We start from the raw sequence: 13,103 nt of genomic DNA, 5'->3' as shown, positions 1-13,103 counted from the left end.
ACCCCATCTCAAAGGTGCTCCAGGAGGAGGAGGAGGGCCTTGTGGCCCTGGAATGTGAGCCGCCCTGCCTGCCCAGGACAGGGGGCGCCTCTCTAGATGAAATGCTTGTTCTCATTTCGGAAATAAAATTATATGGGTTTTTACCCCCACACCGGAGACATCACCATGGATTTCACCCTGGCTGATGGGTGCTGACCCTCACTTGTTGAAAAATAAAGTGGCCCTAGGGCTCTGGGCTCTGAAAAAAAAAAAAAAATTATATGGGTTTTGGTTTGTTGGTTTGTTTACCTTTGGCCTGCAGAACAGATCCCAAAGGGACGAGCCCGCACCCATTTTTCCTGGACTTCTCTGGCTGCCCTGGGGACCCTTGTCTCCTATTCGAACTTTCTCTTTTGCCGGCATTTGCCTGTGGCTTTGGGGTCCTGCACACACACCACATCCCAAAGGCAGTGGGACCTAAGATTGATTTTAAAAACTCAGGTTTTTGTGTTTTTCCCAACCATAAAATCCTCACAAGAACAGAGAATACAAACTGCTTCTACCGCCAGAGAGAGGGACTACTAGCATGTTGTTCTTCCATTAGTTGTCCTTGGCATAGGTAAGTATCTAATCCCTGCAAAATGTGATTTCTAAAGGAATCATCTTCCCAAGTCCTCCCCACACCTCTCCTTTCCCCATTTGCTCCAAATAAATCGTGTGCCACAGACTCATGAGTTTATGGGAGAAAGGGAGAGAGGAGGTTACTGCTTTAGAAATTATCTGTGATGAGCATGAAGGAAATTACTACCTCACCACACATTTCAAAGATTTTCTTTTGTACAAATATGATCTGTCAGATGGCCCCAGCTTTCTAAGCTTCCAGGAGGTTAGTGTGAAAGAGATTCTTTCTTTCTTTTCTTTAACAATCATAAATGGAAAATAAGATCCAAGCTGGGTTAGTTCCGAATCTGAGCGGTTTCTGGGAGAATGGGAGGCGAGCCAGAGCAGACAGTCAGGTGGTGGAGGTGAGGGGTCTTCCCTCTGCGGGGAGCAAGCAGAGAGGTTTCCAGAGCAGGCCTCTCCGGAGAACCAAGCGTCCTAGGATCTGGGATCCCAGATGCAGCACTTATTCTGGTGGCCTCTTTGGTCTCATGTGCAAGCTTACCCATGATGCCCTCAGGACAGATGAGGGAGCCCCAGGGATGGTGGCTGCTGAAGAACTGCTAAGGACCAGGGCACCCACTGCCTGACCCCAGGTGGCCCAGACAGTCCTGCCAACAGGTATTTCCTACTTGGGAGGATGAGCTCTGGGTCTAACTCGCTCGTTTGAAGGCCCAGAAGATTTCTGGAGGGAGTTCTAGAACTGTAGTTGACTCATCTAATCTGATAAGATTTCTTGAAAATGAATAATAAAAGTGCTATCCTGATAAAAACCAAGGTGGTTTTTATTCAGATGCTTTATTGGTCCTGCAGTGCTCCTTAAGAATACTTTAGAGCAGCGGTTCTCAAAGCCTGGTCCCAGACGACAGCCTCAGCTGGACAGAAATGCAAGTTATGTCTCCCCCAGACCAACAGCACCACCACTTAGACCACCACGCAGTTGTGACTATGGGTGGCTGAACGCAAAGCCCTTTCTGGTGGAACTTCACTTGGGAAGACTTGGGACAAAGACTAGCTCACACGCCCGTCAGGGACCCAAGTGCACACTCAGAATACAGTAGAGAGAGGGTGGTGTGGCTCATCCTTCTAAAACAAACTCATCCTTCCCCTGGCCCTTGCTCCATTTCCCTTTCTCCTCATTCCCCATCCTCACGCCCATCCCTTTCTTCCCACCCTTAAATTTTCTTTCCTTGCCCCTGGATGTCCCCTCCTTACTAAAGAATGCCTCCTTTCAGGGACTAGCTACCATGAAGCCTACCCTTATTCTCCCCTGTGGGAAGCTTCATGCCCTTCACTGAACCCCCATGGCATTCTATCCAAATGATGTCCAAGCCCTTGGGGCTCCAGGACAGCAAGCTCTGGGTGCTAGTCACCTTCGTCACCCCCACAATCATGCCTGCTCCGGAAGGAAGGAGAACCCCATGAGCATACCATGAGCAGTGAGTGGGAAATCACAGTGAGGAGGGGTGGGGAGGACTCTGAGTGAAGGAGGATGAAAGCCACAGAGATAAATCAGCGACTAAATGGTGACGTGATCGACCAAGACAAATTGGCCCCCTTGTTTCCAGTTGAAAGATTGATTATCACATTAATGTTAAATTTTATTTAAATGAGCCTATTTCTCCACAGTGGGCATTCAATAAAATGTCCCTATGGAACAGAATACTAGGAGAAAAAGAATAAAGTCTCAATGAAAATGGGCACCACTAAAGGTAAAACTATATCCATAAAACTCTCTCTTCCAGACTTCCTTCCCTAGTCTCAAAGATACCCAGCCCTAGGTTTCTTTTTGCGACCAGCATGGATTGCTCCATGGATTGTGCTCAACAATGAGTTCTTTCATTTTCTGCCACGTGCCCATGCTCCGTTCAGCAAGGTTCCTCTTTATCTCCCCACCCTTCTCTGACATGGGCACCTCTCATTTCAGGAACCTAACTGCTGAAGGGCAGACTCTGGATCCCGGGAATCTAGAATGACCTCTGTTATTCCAGCCTCCGCCTCATTCCCTGTTGTGTGTAGGTCTGCTGAACTCAATCCAACACCAGAATGTCCATGACATCTTGCCCAGACTGTTGGTGGGGAGGTGAGACCTCAGGGAGTCTGTTCACGTCTTCTCCAGATGTGAGAACTGGCCCATCCTTCCCGTCCCGGCCCAGTTGCTGCTGCTGTTCATCTTAAACTGTGTGAAAAGAGCCATTCAAATTCTAGTCATTTCCACCAGAGCAAGTGGGTTCAGAATCAGTGTTTCTCGATGCCCGTGCTCCCAGATGTGACTAGAGCCCTGGGGGTCCGTGAGAAGGGCGGGTGGGAGCCATCCTGGGCTGGATTCCTGCCCTAGTGCTCACTAGCTGTGTGACAGGCACTTGGAGCTGAACTGCCCATGGCCCAGTGTAGCCTCCCCTGGAAAATCCCCACCTCCATGGCAGGTTGTGAGGATCGAAGAGGAGAAGCAGGGAGAGTGCTTGGCACAATGTCTAGCATGTAGTAAGCACCCAATAAAAGATACACTTGGCCAATAATTACAAGAGCAGACCTCCTAATTGGCGTTCTGCTGGGATCCCTGGTACCCGTGTTTTGCCGTGTTTGCCGTCCCCTCTCTAACAGGCTCCTACTGGATGGCACTGAAGCCCATACACGAACACAGCTCCTGGGGGAGTCATCTCAGATGGCTTCTCGAGGCTGGCTTCTCCCCCAAGCACCTGAGTATCACATCTAGATCACCCTGAGAGCCGGACCCCCTGGCTTCTCACACCTTGAGAACAGGGACTGTGTCTTTACTGTGTCTTCTAGGTCTGTATCTTAACTCTCAATAAATCTGTGCTGAATGAATGAGTGAACGAATGAATACTAAAGGACCCTGCTCCAGCTCCCGTCGGATTTGCACCTCCTCTCCAGCTCCTGCTGGGTTACCTACCTCTTGATGTGACTTCCCTGTCCCTGGGCCTGTCGATGCTCCCGGGAAAGGGGCTCTCTCCTCTCCTGGCTGCCCGTCCACACCCCAGCCTCCCCCCTGCAGCCGCTGGGCCCTCCCTTGGCGGGAACCGTGGCAGCCCAGGCAGAGGGGGGCTGGGGCTCCCTGATGGCAGGGGATCAATAGAACTGCCTCCGCCAGGGAAAAGTTCCAGCAACGAGATGCGGCCCCGCCCTGCTTAGGACGGTAACCTAGAGCCTTTCTTTCTCCAATCTAACTTCACACAGAAGCAAACACTTTTATTTGAATGTCCTTTGATTTTAAACATTATCAATCAATGTGCATTTAAGAGCACCAGATATGCGTTTAGCATCTCACTATGTGCCGGGGCTAAGAAAGAAGGACCGCGCTGCTTTGAATATCAAGTAGGTCTCCTTTACAATTATAAAATAAAACATGCAATCCTGGCCTTTGCTTTACTGGTGACCCAGGTCCCCTACGCTCTCCAACTTCATCTCCAGGAAGGGAGCAGGGGGTCAGAGGACGTTGACGTGGGAGGAGGTGATCACAGCACACGTTATCTTACTCACGGTTACTAACATTTTCATATATTTCATAGCAGCTCAAGTCAATAAACGGGATAGCATTTTAGTAGGAAGTAAGCATAGAGGTACGAACTAAATATAATCACATCGAAATTTAAATGGTCATCAATTAATGTTAGGCTCTGGGTTTCTTGTACATTTGAAGAAAAATATTTTGGTGTTTCCATGTTGATTGGGCGCAACTCCAGACCTTTCAGCTTGCGCGGGGGTGGCTGATGCATGGGGCAGACGTGCTGGGGCGCTCCCGGCGGGGTGGCCCGGGGGGCCGGCAAGGTTGCAGGTGGGAGTGAAAAGGACAAGGCCTCCTGGGGGCCTGGCCCGGGCACAGAGCAGAATGGAAGGATCTAGCACAGCTCTTGGGGCTGGGTCCCCTCATTGGCCTCCCTAGCTGGAGTCTCTTGATCTTAGGCCATTAGGCAGACTCAGGCCCGCTCTGCCTCGACTTCTCCTTCTTGCCTTGGCAAGGAGGGCCTAGCCCGTGGCCGGGGCCTCCCGCCCCTCCTGGAGCTGGGGTCCTCGGTCCCCACGCCACTTGGGTCGCCCCGTCCTGCCGCCCGGACACGTCCGTGCGGGACTTGGATGCGGATCTCGGTTTCGGGGGGACGCAGCAGGACACGGGCCGTAGGCCCCTGGGGGCGCCCCGTGCCCCCCAGGCCGCTCCCGCCCGCGGGTCCCGAGGCACAGCCTGCAGCGCGTTCCTCCCCAGTGGTTTTGCGGGAGGTTTATAAAGTCAGTTAAGGCCTTTCAGTGTACAGGGCTGGGGGGCGGGGGCGAGCCGGGGGCGGGGGGGGGGGGGACAGGGGCCACCTGGGGGCCCCCGAGGACCGTGCCGCTCTCTGCCTCCCAGCAGCCCCCGCCCCCCGCGCCGGGCCCCGCGCCCCACACCTGTGGGCAGTGCCTCCTAGCTGGCTAGTATTTTCGTCAAAGGCAAAACCATTCTTTTGAGACATCTTTGTTTTTTTAAGATTGATTTATTTATGGGCAGGCCGGGTGGTTCAACGGTTAGCGCCGCCTTCGGCCCGGGACCTGATCCTGGGGACCCGGGATCGAGTCCCGCGTCGGGCTCGCTGCGTGGGGCCTGCTTCTCCCTCGGCCTGGGTCTCTGCCTCTCTCTCATGAATAAATAAATAAATTTCTTTTTTTCTAAAGATTTTATTTATTTATTCGTGAGAGACACAGAGGACGACGCAGAGACACAGGCCGAGAGAGAAGCAGGCTCCCTGCGGGGACCCCAACGCGGGACTCGATCCCAGGACCCCGGGATCACGACCTGAGCCCAAGGCAGGTGCTCCTCGGCTGAGCCACCCAGGCCCCCCTCTTTTGAGACATCTTTCCTTTACCTACTTACCTACCTACTGACTGTTGTCCATTTCGGCCACCGCGCTGGGCGCTGCGCATGTGAGGTCGGATATCGTAGCGTCCTCGTTCCTCCTTCAAACCAATGAGGAGATCGGGATCCCTGGGTGGCGCAGCGGTTTGGCGCCTGCCTTTGGCCCAGGGCGCGATCCTGGAGACCCGGGATCGAATCCCACGTCGGGCTCCCGGTGCATGGAGCCTGCTTCTGTCTCTGCCTCTCTCTCTCTCTCTCTCTCTCTCTGTGTGTGTGTGACTATCATAAATAAATAAAAATTTAGAAAAAAGAAAACCAATGAGGAGATCCATCGTTTTCCCATGTAACTGATTTGTGACCCCTAGTTGGAGTGAGAGAGCAAGCAAGGGAGGTGTACTTGGGCCTCCCAAGGTGAGGTATGCCTGGATGCCAGAAATGCCGCTACGGTATTCCTAAAACATCACTCATTTAACCATTGTCCACTCGTGACTGTATTGATGGCAAGGAAAACAGCTTTGGCTGTCTTAAGGCAGCTGATAGGCCCGAATAACGTTTACATGGGGCTTCGGAGCTCTTTTTTTTTTTTGAATGCAGCAGAATCTCATGTTCTGGGAATTTATTTCAAACAACACGATGAAGCAGAACTGGAAAGACTTGACTCGGTTGGGTCTGGGAATCCATCCAGTTTCCCCCGCCTGCCCCTCTGTTCAAACCTTTCCTCTAACGTCTCGGTGCTGGGAATAGACTCTTCATGCATTGGATTAATGCAAAGCATCACCCAGAGCACGGCTGCCCTTACCGAAATCTTTCTGAGAGTTAGAAATATCATTAAGTGTTTCATTTCCACAGGGTTTCCCTGTTGGGATCCAGGGTTTTTAGAAAATCAGAGCAACATGCAGTTGAGGTGACAAAGAAAGAGAGAGAAAATAGTCAGTACCTTGAAAGTAGAAAAGATAGAGCCTAATCTGCTGACAAACCTTGAATCGTTTTTATGTCTCTATTTTCTCCCCTGCCTTGAAAGAAAAAATAAAAAAAAACTTTTCTTTAGCTCTTCTGAATCCCAAGTTTGCTCAAAGAATAGCCATTCTTGGCATTCACCTCTTGCTAGGCACCAGGCTACAGGCCTTCCCTGTGGTATCTCACTGGATCCTCACCTAGCGGTCTCTGGTTTGTCCTTGAATTCCGGTGTGACAGGCGAGAAGACGGCTCCGAGGCAGCAAGGGAGGAAATGTGCGTAAGGCCACATAGGCAATGAGTCAAACTGTGCTTGTTTTCACTCCAGAAATTGTGTGCTCCCTCTTATCCTATCCTTACGCAATACCAAAGGACAGGAGAGTAAGTTCCAGGAACTTTCTTGTCCTTTTCAGCATTTTGATGGCCTTATGATCTTTCGCATCCTTATACGACTTCAAAATTGGATCCCTTCTGATTGTTTTCAATGGCTAAGGCCCGAAGTGCTAAAGTCTACCCATGATATTTTCACTAAACGTATTCCATGGCAGAAAATCACAGTCTCCCTACATATGGCTGGTTTTATGTGGTGTGTGTGTGTGTGTGTGTGTGTGTGTGTGTGGCTTCTAAAACATGACCATAGGAGTCTGCAAAATAATATCCCATAGGTCTATGGTGGTTTTTTTTGTTGACAAAGGGATCATGAATCTATTACCTATTTTTAATCACAAAGCTACGAAATAGATATTAGTATTGAATTTTACACATAAGGAAATCAAGATTCAAAAAGGGTAACGCAGCAGGTCGTGATTATACCTGTGAATTTATATAAGCGGCAGAGCCGAGCTGAGTGCAGGTGTCCTCGGACCCTGGGCCCTCGCTGTGACTGAGATGGCCCGGCTGCCTTAGCCCCAACAGCTCACTTGGGGAAGAAGACCCACCAGAAGCAACAGACCATCAAAAACAGGGCTCAGAAAGCTCAACTGTAATTTCCCACAAAAGGACAAGTCTTCGAAACAGGCCACAATTAAGTTTCCAGTGGCATAAATGTTCCTTACAGCGAGTTTCGAAAACACAATAGCAGCCAAATGACTGCTTTTCAGAGCTAGTGGAAGAACAAAGTGCAATTTCACAATTTCGAACTCACTTTTTACATTTTTCAAATAGCTTTCTGGAAAGATCCGTGCATCTTGGGGGTGACTGGTGCCCACATGTTCTGGTACTTTATGGCCTCTCCGAGCTGTGCGGAGAGGTCTTCATGGGCTGGTAGATAGTGCTTTCCCCTCCTTGGCTGATTGCTGCACCACTTCCCACTCTCTGTAAATGGCAGCTGACACAACTGCCAAGGAAACTTCTCATGGCTGTATTTGTCCGTCTCAAGGGAAATGAAAATACCCACATTTATATGCTCTGATGTTGAGGATTCATTTGCATAGCTATTTGAACACACACGCACACACATACTCATACATGGTTTTCTTTCAAGAAGGAAAACGCATCAATCTGCTGGCACTTACCTGCATGACCACATGGACACTTAGAGGAGGTTGGAAACCCCCAGGAGGCAAAATAACATAGCAAACCCCTGAGAGCAGGTTCATTTCACAGCTTTCTCTACAGTTTGAGTTACTAGGCTCAAACTTTACCCAGTAAAACCAGTCTTACAATTGTAAGCCTTGAGCAATGAAGAGTCTCCACACCATTTTTTTTCCTTTGTTCTTTTTTAGATCTGGAAGTTCTCTCACAAGTACGGGAAAACCCCAAACAGAGGAGAGGGCAAGAAGAGAATTTATTACATTTTCTCGGGCTTATTGCCTGACATCTTTAGGTAGACGGTTTCTGAATAGGTAGATGGGGAAAAAATATGTGACACGTACACATATGTATATGCATGTGTCCCTCTCTGCATATTTGTTTTTATTTAAGACTTCAGGAAGAGGAGAACTACCATTACCCTCTTTTGGTTACCCTGTCTAGCATTGGGAATTGAGGTAAGTCAGGACTTGAAGACTTTGGAACAAGTGTCCGGAAACCCAACTCGTTAAGCAACGATAAAAAGAAAAAGATGTCTTCAGCTCATTAAGCTGGAAAGTCCAAAAGTAGTGAAGCTTCAGGAATGGCTAGATCCAGGGGATCACACAGTGCCATCAAAGCTTGGTCTCTTTTCTCCATCTCTTTGTGCTGATATGTGTCTCGGCCAGACTTTCTTTATCTCACTCCCAGAAGATCTGAGCTTATAACTTAACCAGCTTAGCCACTCCAGTGCAAAGAGAGTGTCTTTATCAATAGATTTATTAAAAAGTCCTGGGACCTGGGTTGGATGTAAGAATTTGCATTTGTTGTGCTGATGTGGCTCATCTGAAGTCCACACTGTGAGTTGTGCTGACTGGTCCATCTTGACTGATAAACCTTCTTTCCTTTTCCAGTGACCCTACCCTTGAACTTTCCCAACTTGTTCATGTCTCTTCTTGTGGAATCCAGAGCTGGGCCTGGAACCATGCCGGACAGATACAGGCGCTCAGTGAATCTGTTCAATATAGAGCCCAGTATTCTTGACAGAACCTAATCTACCAACTCAAATGAGAAAAATGATCTTTCTAGCCTTACAGTCCCAGGAAAATGATTGTGATCTTTAAAAATTGTGCTTATTTTTTTCCTGATTACAGAACAAGAAAATGTCTATTGTAGAAAATTTTACTTCAAACACAAAAATAAGAACCAACCCATGACCTAAACACCCAGAGGAAGCTGTGTTAAAATTGTGGTACACATCCTTCCTGTTTCATGGTGCCCACAGTTCTGATAGAGCTGCCTACAGCACATGTCCAGCTTGTGTTGTGTTGTCCAGACGTCTTGGCTTCCTTTTATTCATAACTGTTCTCATCCAGTCATTTCCCGTCTGTGTTTGCACAGTCTTCCCCAAGGCTTTCACCAGGCCCTGGTCCCTAATGTTCTTTGTTCTGATGTCTAAGATATCGGAAAATGACTGACGACCCTTGCCCTTGAGTTATAGAGTGCCTGAAGAGCTTCTCATGCTGGTGTTGCCCCACCTGCCCGGCCCCCCAGGGCCTGGGCGCTCTCCTACCTGGCATCTCTGGCACTGTGACTCACCAGAGAACCAGGCCAGGATACAAACCTCCGCAGGTCCTGATGGGGTCTGTGTGGGAGCCCTCAGAAGAGGAATGTCTGCCCTCTGTGCTCAGGAGGAGCAGGGAGATGCCAGACATGACCATAATCCAGAAGCCCAACAATGGAGACAGGCTATCACTGGAAGTCCAGCACAAGATGGAGAGAAGTAAGCTTTATTGAGTACCTACTGCATGCCATGTGATGGGCTTCTACGGAGGCCTTCCCATGTCTTCACAATCCTCATGTGAGGCAGCTTTTAGATTTTGCAATTTATTTATTTTAAAAGATTTTATTTATTTATTCATGAGACACACAGAGAGGCAGAGACACAGGCCGAGGGAGAAGCAGGGTCCCTGTGGGGAGCCCGATTCTGGGACCTGGGATCACGACCTGACCCAAAGGCAGACGCTCAACCACTGAGCCACCCAGGCACCCCAGATTTTACATTTTATAGAGAAGAAGCTGATGAGAGTTTACGAGGCTTAGATAGTATTTGTGTGACCAAAAGAAAGGAGAGAAAAATTCTGGTTTATTTCTAGGGTTTACTAGACCGGCAAATAAAGCAAGGAACTTTTACTTAAGGATAGACTGGCGTGCTCATACTTTACAGCCCAGAAAGTCTGAGGAAGGATACAATCAACGTGAAACAAAAGCTTGCGCTTGACCATGGACAGGTTCTTCCAATCCCAGATCCCTACAACAGAAGGAGACCCCATATATCCCAGCTGGCCAGGGTGGGGAAGCCGTTAGGCCCTCAACCTCCGGAGCCCAACTTCTCAGGTTCAAGTTCTTGTGAGCTCTGTACCCTTCAGCACTCCATCTGACCTCACCTCAGTTTCTCACCTGTGTAAGAAGGATGAGAGTAATCGTTGCCACATCATAGGGGTTCTTTAAGGATTAAAAGAAACACATATAAAGCACTTTGTAGAGCGCTTGGTACCATAGTAAAGATTCAATAAATATTAGCTATTATAATAATTAGGGAGCATGTTGTACAACCTAAAAGAAGTAACTATAGATCAAAGAAAAGCTTACTTCGGCAGGATGGGAAGTAAACTCTCTGCACTTAATTAGCCCCAAAGGTGGCACAAACTGAAACTATAAATAGAATAGAAAAAGGTTAGATCATGAGTGAGTAACCTTTCCTCTACCATAAGCCAATGACATACAAGGGGGAAAAAAATCCATCTCTGGCCCTATGTAAGTCATAGAAGCCATCATGGGCTCTGAAGGGAACTCAATTAGTCACTGGTTGCCATGCCAATGCAAGCATCACCCTTCCACCTACACCCCCATCAACACATTTGAATAAGTAACAATCATAATAGCATGCACTAAAAAATGCTATTTTTAAAAAAGTTAAGTGTATTTCCGTCAAAAGTCTGGTTTTCAGAAATAATTGCTGTGGGCCAGATCAAGATTTGCATAGAATCCCTAAAATGGGTTGAGTATAATAATCACAGAAGAGAAACCTTCTGTAGACCATTAAGGAACACAGGGGGTTTTGGATGGGACGAGGGGAATCCTAACATTCTGGGCTTGACCAAATGCCCCTTGTGCTGTAAGAAATTGAGCTGGGGTTAGACAGTCCTCAGCTGGCTCTGCCTTTTCCACAGCCCGAAGCCCGATGTGGGCCCTGGCCTTCATCATGTCTTCTTGAAGTATTACCTGAACAACTACAGTTTGGTAACGTGTATCTCAAACCTAAAAAAAAAAAAAAAAATTGCTCTAAGAATTTAGTTTCTCATAATGAACCCGAAGAAAAACCATAACTGACATGCAATAAGATTTATAATAGCAAAAAAATCCCCCCCCAAATCAAAAAGAAATAACCTAAATGTCCAAATTAAATTGCTGTGCATGCATATGCTAGAGTATGATGAGCTATTGAAAATGAGATGGTTGAGCAGCCCCAGTGGCCCAGCGGTTTGGCACCGCCTTCAGCCCAGGGCGTGATCCTGGAGACCCAGGATCGAGTCCCACGTCGGGCTCCCTGCATGGAGCCTGCTTCTCCCTCTACCTCTCTCTCTCTCTGTGCCTCTCTGAATAAATAAAATAATAATAAAAAAAAATCTAAAAAAAGAAAGAAAATGAGATGGTCAAAGTACATTTGATGATGTGGGAAATTATTATATATTGTTAAGTGAAGCAAGCAGGTTATACAGCAGGGGAGTTGGTAAAATCCAAATTTGATATATGCAATTTTATGCAAATATATGCATAGGGAAAACTAGTAGTGTGTTACTCTAAAATGTGAATGGTTATTTCTGGATGATAGGATTACAGGTAGCTGGTATTTTTCTTTTGTGCCTTTCTATATCTCCAGAAACACTTCTTATGATAATTGCATATTTCTCCTGTAATCAAAAAAAAAAAAACCAGTAAGTTTTATAGGCAGAGAACTGAGGGCCTGCTCTGAGTCTGGTGTGTGAGAAGGTGGGACCTCAGGGAGGGCTGCGCTTGGCTCCTCTTGCAGCCAGGCCCCGCCTCACCCAGGGCAGCAGAGGTCACATCTGAGGTGACAGCCAAGGTGACTAAGTTCATGTCTGGGATGACTTGGTTTCTCAAAGGATTTGTCAGCTCCTTGAAGAAGCATTTTGCGCTTCCTGTGTTTGGCCTCACTCGGCTCCCCAGTTGGTCTGCACATTCTGGTCCCAGGCGACCACAGATGCTACCCTGATGCTACCTTTTTCATGGAGATTTGAGGGCAGAGGTCATTATTGGGCAGGGGATGACCTGCATAAGTTTTTTTTTTTTTTTTAAGATTTTATTTATTTATTCACGAGAGACACAGAGAGAGAGGCAGAGACACAGGCAGAGGGAGAAGCAGGTTCCCTGCAGGGAGTCCGTTGCAGGCACTTGATTTTGGGACCCCGGGGTCACGACCTGAGCCAAAGGCAGACTCTCAACCACTGAGCCACTCAGGCCTCCTGACCTACATAAGTTTTTAAGACCAAATAAGCCCTTCTCATTGCTGTCTGCCCCCCCCCCAACTCTCATCTATCCCCCAGGCCCAGGAACGCCATGCGAAAAGTAGCCGAGGAAGCCGTAGCCCTGGGAGCACAGTGTTGTGGATCATCAGGTAGGACTATAAAGGGAATTTCTCAAAGATCAGCTCTTCAGCCACCTGCCCTGAATTTCTGGCATGAAAATACACATTCCTGGGGCCACCCAGGGCCTACCAAAATCATAAACTCTGGGAGGGGGAAGTTATTCTATGTACCCTAGAACTGGGGCCCACTTCCCCAACAGCCAGAAAAGGGGAAGTCAGGATGCCCAAGCAGCGGGACTAAGTGCCGTCGGGGACACCACATCCATCTAGGCTCCCACTTTGGGACACTCAACTCGAAAAAGGCTCCACCATTTACTCAGTACTCACTGTATGCCTCACACAGCCCTGGTCCTCCATGTTCTTTATCTCGAATGATCTTCTCTACCACCATCCTGGGGAGCTTTTATCCAGATGAGGAAATGGAGAGAAAAGGTTTATGAGAACTCACCTGAAGAGTCTTTATGTGTCAGCTGGACCCGTGCTTTT

The 13,103-nt window shown here is 48.1% G+C and overlaps 1 long non-coding RNA gene across 1 annotated transcript; it reads right to left on the bottom strand.

Annotated features, from left to right (window-relative positions):
- Positions 1 to 10,087: 10,087 nt before the first annotated feature.
- On the bottom strand, positions 10,088 to 11,274 carry LOC118350711 (uncharacterized). Its single transcript, XR_004805006.1, has 3 exons — positions 11,234 to 11,274; positions 10,601 to 10,663; positions 10,088 to 10,408 (listed from the first exon to the last, which is right to left on the bottom strand). It is a non-coding gene; the product is annotated as an uncharacterized LOC118350711 (long non-coding RNA).
- Positions 11,275 to 13,103: the final 1,829 nt, after the last annotated feature.

The sequence above is a fragment of the Canis lupus genome, chromosome 15, assembly GCF_003254725.2.
Source record: "Canis lupus dingo isolate Sandy chromosome 15, ASM325472v2, whole genome shotgun sequence".
NCBI classification, from domain to species: Eukaryota; Metazoa; Chordata; class Mammalia; order Carnivora; family Canidae; genus Canis; species Canis lupus.
Note: the sequence above shows the minus strand (reverse complement) of the source record. Positions and strands in the feature narration are given on the sequence as shown.